The sequence below is a fragment of the Sinohyriopsis cumingii genome, chromosome 18 (genome assembly GCF_028554795.1).
Source record: "Sinohyriopsis cumingii isolate HCF-2022 chromosome 18, ASM2855479v2, whole genome shotgun sequence".
Classification (NCBI taxonomy): domain Eukaryota; kingdom Metazoa; phylum Mollusca; class Bivalvia; order Unionida; family Unionidae; genus Sinohyriopsis; species Sinohyriopsis cumingii.
This window is the reverse complement of record NC_142978.1, coordinates 21,904,443-21,911,252: the sequence shown is the minus strand read 5'-3', so window position 1 is coordinate 21,911,252 and position 6,810 is coordinate 21,904,443.

The following is a 6,810-nucleotide window of genomic DNA, read 5'->3' as shown; positions in this document are numbered from 1 at the left end:
ACTTCAACATAATGCAATGCAATACTAAAGGTTAGATTTGAACATAATGGGGGAACCACTGGAAAGTATTAATATAAAGTTTGGTTCGTTAATTAGGGTTTGACACCATTTATCAACGCATCATAGGCTATATATGGTGGCCAGTGAATTTGGTGGAATAAGAACCAGGAATCGACAGGCGAACTTTTTTTTAAAACAAACCTACATTGGCTGATCTAAGACCCAAACCCATGCAGAGCTGAGATGTTAATGATTTGCAAAGGCGAACTTGGACCCATACCTCCCACTAATATAAGAATAAGGGAAGACTCGTCAAGTTCTTAATTTTCAAATTTTTCTGACCCACCTGACTCTACTTTAAGAAGGCACATATAAAGGATGCTGTTATGGTGACTTTTGGGCATGAATAGTGTAACGTCAAAACTAGGAGGTGGGGGGGGGGCATTGCAGGGGCTTGTAGTGTAGTTACACCAGTGCCCAGCATACTTAGCTTTATACATACAAGTGTACCAGTACATTGGTAATTTCCGGCAGTAGGGAATGTACAAAAATTCTCCGGTAATCTTATGATATTAAATGCAGGTTTTTTCATGACAAAATAACTGCAAGAATTGATATTTTGTATGACAAAAATGGATAAATTTGCCACAAATTGATTTCGAATATTATTTTTAAAAAGCCTTCAATTACATTTTTGACACTTGTCACATATGCCAACAGAGCAGCCAAATGGAATGTCGTGAAAGAAATTCAGACCATGTCCAACTTTTGGAAAAATTTGAAAATAAAAAGTACAATTGTTTTTAGTTATTTACCAGTTCATGCTAATGTGTTAAGGGCACGTTTTCCTTTGTAAGACCGCAAGTATCATACGATTTTCAGGAGAGCAGTTGTTTTCTGTTTGAATAACGTGTCTAGTCCACCAAATATTATCTCGTTTCATGAACTGATGTGTTTTGTTTACTGGCCCTAACTGATAGTCTGATAATGATCATGCCCGGATGTTAGCATTCTACAGTTTCCCAGCTGGTTACGATTAGTGTGGTTAGTGGACTGAGGGCTTTGTCAACACTTCTTGTTGTTATCAACAAGCTTACTAATCTCAGCACTACGTTTGTTCCAGGGTGTCAGTGATAACTATGCTGAATCATCAGACCTTAGTTACAGATGGCAATGTGTACAACAATTTACATGCATAGAGCAAATTCATTCACAATAAGATGTTCCATTTTATTTTCGGGTTGGAGTTGGCTGGGTTGGCCTTAAGTCGATTTGGCCCGATCAGGCCCCGCGCGTTGATAATTTTTAAAACTACAGGGAGAAGTAATTTTAAAGGGATGGAGTTGTGTGTGTGATTTGGATTTTTAACATAGCTTTAACAATTTGTCAGTCATCATGCCGCAGACATTTAGCATGATGTCCCACCCAGTCACATTATCCTGAGACCAGGCTGACCAGTCCTAACACTAAATTCTTAATGCTGAGTGCCAATTGAGACGGCTGTTAGTACCATTTTTGCAAGTCTTTGGTATGACTCTGCCGGGGATCGAACCCACGACCTCCCGCATCCGAGGCAGATGCTCTAACCACTAGGCCACCAGAGCGTCAAAGCTATGGAAGAATATTTGTTTAAAATGTTGTTTAAAAGTTTTTTCCAAATGTCCTGCTCACAGGGGGCCCCATGTTTGCTACAGCTGTTCCTGTGAGTTGGAGGGGGCGGGTCTGCGATTTTTTTCTCAAGACGAAATATTTTATTATTACTTTTCGTCTCAAGATAATTTTGTGCCAAATAATATGGATATAATGTGGTGTTATTTTGCTGTGAATCGGAGCAAGATATTTTTCCAACTGTTTGAAATCAGGCCCCGGCGCGAAAAAATTAAGCTATTTGTCCTTTATATAATTGCGATATACCAAGATACGTAATGTGGCATGTTCAGAAATACCGGGTATACTGCAGTACAAAATTGTTCATGGTACCCAGCTCTACTACAGATGAAGCATTTCAGTTTGTGTTTCTGAGCGTAGTCATTAGAAATATTATGAATGAAGTTGTTTACATCCTAATTCAACACCGCTCCGGTGGTTTAGTGGTTAGAGCGTCCGCCTCGGAGGTTCGAAACCCTGGCTGAGTCATACCAAAGGTTTGTAAAAATGGTACTAACAGATGCCTCGTTAGGTGCTCAGGATTAAGTGGTTAGTGTTAGGAATGCTCGGTCTGGTGTTGGGATAATGTGACTGGGTGGGACATGATGCTACATATCTGCGACATGATGCCTCAGTGCTAGACATGGCTATAAACTGCCACAATGCAGTCATCGTAGTGATATGACTGAGAAATTGTTAAAGCTACGTTAAAAATCCAAATCACACACACAGTGAGACTGATCCATGGGGCAAACGGTTTGTTCAAGGTTTGTTTACCCGTGTCATATGAGAGCAGTGTTTGGAGGACGGTCTCATTCGAAGTGTTAAATGACTTGGTCTTTACCGGTACACAACAGTTTTGACAGAAAACAGAAGTCACTTTCCTTATTGATCTCCGTAAGTGTATATGAGGAAAAGATCTTCTATAACAGCTATGCATTAACACTGAATTGTGTAAACAGTCAGGACTACGAAATAACTGTCACGTCCTAGAAGCTTAAACTAAATAAGAAAGGAAAGGCATAACCTAACACGTATTCTCTAGTGCAAAATATAAATTTATTTCCCTAAAATGCGAAGACCAAAGTGAGAGATTAAAAATAACTTGAAGAATGGTATGAATTCCTAGAATTTCCAAATGTACTATCAATTGCACAGTAATCCGGAAACGCACCAAACATATTTCAAACGAAAATTCTAATGTCTTATCACCATTTCTAATATCTTAAAATTTAGCTTAAACCCAGTGAAAGCTGATTGTCACAAATATCACTGAAAGTTTCCAATGATATTAATAAATATCAAAGTCCTAGAATATTTTCATTAATCCAGTAAGTTACAGTCTGTTTAGAATAAACGATTCACCTATATAATTTCAACGAAGAAAACAAAAATCTGCAGACCGCTCCGGTGGCATAAGTGGTTAGATCGTCCGCTTTTGATGTGGGAGGTCACGGGTTCGAACCCTGGTCGAGTCATACCAAAGATTTATAAAATGGTCGGCCAGGTGTCTGGATAATGTGACTGGGTGGGACATGGTGGTAAATGTTTGCAGCATGACGCGCCAGTAAACACTGACACACTACAGACATCATAGTGATATGACTGATTTTTTTATATAAAAAGCTACATTAAAAATCACATGCACACACATCTAGATCCCCTCATACTCTCACAAGACTTAAATATATCTATAATAAGAACGATATGCTTTAATTGTTTATATATGTACCTAATGCTTAGCAAATAAATCTGAATTGAAAGAAAAGATTACCAAACGTTTAAATTATTTTATATTACGGTATATCTTAACAGCCAGTATATCTACAGATCATATGAACCTATAGATCACGTGATGCTTTCCTGGCCCTCCCCCCCCCCCCCCGCCACTTTTTCAACACTCGTGGCCTATTTAGACCTGACGTGACATGACATTCGACCTTGATTTATGAATGGAATAGTACACGTGTAGTACATGTACTCTCCACACGCGACATGACCTCACCTTTAGTATTGACATCACTTTTATGGGGCTTCAACACATGGCAAAACACTGAACTCCACACTCACCCATCAACCCTTTTCTACCCAGGAATATATTATATGAGCTGGGCCCAAGGCAGCAAGCGATGAGCGTGGGGCCCCAAGCAAAAAAGTGCATTGTTTGATAGCGCGGGTCCCAAGGCGTTTGCCTCGTTCGCCATGTCCTAGGGCCGGACCTGCTCCTAGGAGATGATGTGACCTGTAATAGCTAGACGAAGGCTTGCCGTTAGTGATATTTGCATATCTGTTAATCGTTTACGTGGAGTACAGACAAAGGAACGGGATATGATCAATAAAACATCGCACTGCTGACACGGTTCAGTTCCAAAGATACTGAACCACGTTACGTCGTTTATGCATAATATCAGCAATACAGCATATTGATCTGCACATCATCATTTGTCTTGACTAGAATCCGGAAATATTTTCTCCATAGTTTAGTTTAAAGGCTGTTGTATGTATGCATATATGTACGTACGTACGTGTGTATGTATATCAAAAGAGAGGGAAGACATGCTGTCAACTCAGTACGAAAAAAGTGTAAATCCTTACATCGCATGTCTATAAAGAATATGTGCAAATAGGAGATGCAACCTTACAAATGGATTAATACATGCGGATATATAGTATCTGTGTGTGTATGTATGTATGTATGTATGTATGTGTGTGTGTATGTATGTATGACTGACTGAAGGGGCGTATTAACCATTAAGCAGACTAAGCACGTGCTTAGGGCACCTGGGCCAAATGGGGCACCACAAAGTTGAGAAAAGGGTGGGGAAAAAAAACGGATGAAGATTTGTAAAATAAATTGATAAAACTAGTGCAAATTGATCATAATGTTCTGTTTCTTGATCAGACAGGTCAACAACTAAAATGGACTGGGTCAGCGTGGAAAGGAGGGAGGCACCAAGATTTGTCAGTGCTTAGGGCACCAGTGAGCCTTAATCCACCCCTGACTGACTGACTGACTTTATTTCCTCTTCAACAGAGATTACATCAGATTAATCAAATTCGATTCAGACTATTATTTTGTACGAGGATGAGTTCATAAATGTAAATCAGTCTCACCACATGTGACAATCTCATTCAAATGGTTCTGATCACTCTTTTCATGGCTAGTAGGTATTTGGAGATTTCAGCTTGAGCCTATCTTTGATCTGCCATCAATAAATGTGTTACCCGTCATGCACACACCTTTCTTAACTTAAATGATTCTTCAATATATTAAAACAGCGGACGAACTATTGCCCCTGATAATATATATTGCGCCATGCATCGAACATCTTCGTTAATTGTCTCCGTCACTGCAGCACCTTCCGCTCACCAATCGAAAGCAACCGTCTTTCAGAGCGTGAGTCATCTTGCATGGATTCGCTTCTTTATAATGACGAAACCGCTTTAAAATTGTAGAATACGACAGAATTAAATTCGTAAACTGTATCCAAGTCGGCCTTGATATCAGTCAAAGAGTACTCTAAAAAGAAATCCAAATATCTAAAATGGAGTGGCAAGTGTCACAGAAAGGAAAAAAGCAAAGCAAAAAAAAACCCAAAAAAAAAACCATGCACTTCGGTGGTGCCCTGCTAAATTCTACCACCAGATGTGTAACGCATTTGCTAGCGAAGTACGGTACAAAGGATCTATGTTTTATTGATTTTATCATAATTCCTTTCCTGTTAATGTGCCTGCATGTTCGGAAGGGCAGGGAGATGAAACAAACCATAATTCAGTTGTTTGCTTCAAGGAAATGGCTCTTACTGGTCCATCAGCACATTTAAGTCCATTACTGGTCATCAGCACATTTAAGTCCATTACTGGTCGATCAGCACATTTAAGTAGCCAGATGTATATTTTATACATTCGGCAGAATTGCAGCGGACATTTTATAGGATCGACAGTAGTATATTGGGGCTGTTTGCGGATAATGGGAAAATACATCACAGACCCCCCTTGTGCACGATTACGGACTTTTTTTTGGGTGGGGGGCACAAGAGAGATGCCACCCCCCCCTCAATAAAATATAAAAAGTATTTTACGTTTGTGTGTTTCCCCCTCAGATATGTTGTATGTTATATTTATAAAGAATTTTGTATCAAAAATTTTAATTTGAGTTTTTGATAGGGTATTTATTTTTCCCTAGTGTTATCTAAAGGATTGTTCGTCCGAGCCTGGTTTTATTCACCTTGCTCGAAGTCCCTTCACTTGTAATTTTTGTGACCTTTGCTGGAGGTCTCCTAAGTCTTAGTGTTTGCTGTGTGTATTAGTGCTATATTGTGTGTATGCTATATTTTCTGTATGTTTGAGACAGTAAGTATAAATCAATTTTTTTGTTCTTTTTCTTTTCCCCAGTTGTCTTATTTCATTTCTTTGGATTTAAAATCTATTACAATATATTTTATTTTCCGTAAATTTATTTTCAATTTAGAATTTTGGCGATCGGAATGGTGTGATATATTAGGTTATGAAAAAAAATTCTATTGTTTTATTCGAGTGGTAATATGTGTCGTTCCTCTCAATACGTCTAAAGAAGGGTTAGGCCTCCTTTGATTATTTAAACTATTTCTTTAGAGAATTCCAAAAATTGTTTAATCACTACAAGATTGTAGGTTGGTCAACCATACAGTGCGGGAGCTGTATGGTTGGAGAAAGAGAGTAGAGTCAGTGGGGTTGTACTGTTGTATTTGTGTTTGGTCTGTTTATGTTCTGTATGGGGTGTTTTTCCAAGACTCTTTCATAGGCCTATCCACTTCGCCTAGAGCCCTGACATAGCCCCATGATGTCATCGCCTTGTACTTTCCCCATATAGATTCTCTGTAGTTTCGTATTTCAGGTAATAATATTTTAGAATTTTTCAATGTGTAGCGTCATAGGATTCTTTAGAAAGTTCAAATGGTATTTGAAAGTTACAATAAGTGGGGATTCATATATAAACCTTGTTATAATTTAGTAAATTTTTAAAATTATCTATATAGGTTTAATTTTGGAAAAAAAGAAAGAAAAAGGTAATAATTTAATAAACAAAATTTAAAGTTTCAAAAACTTTAAACTCTGTTAAACTTCATGCATAATTTTTAAAATTTTCAAATTTTTCCCGATTAATAGAATTTTTACAATTTA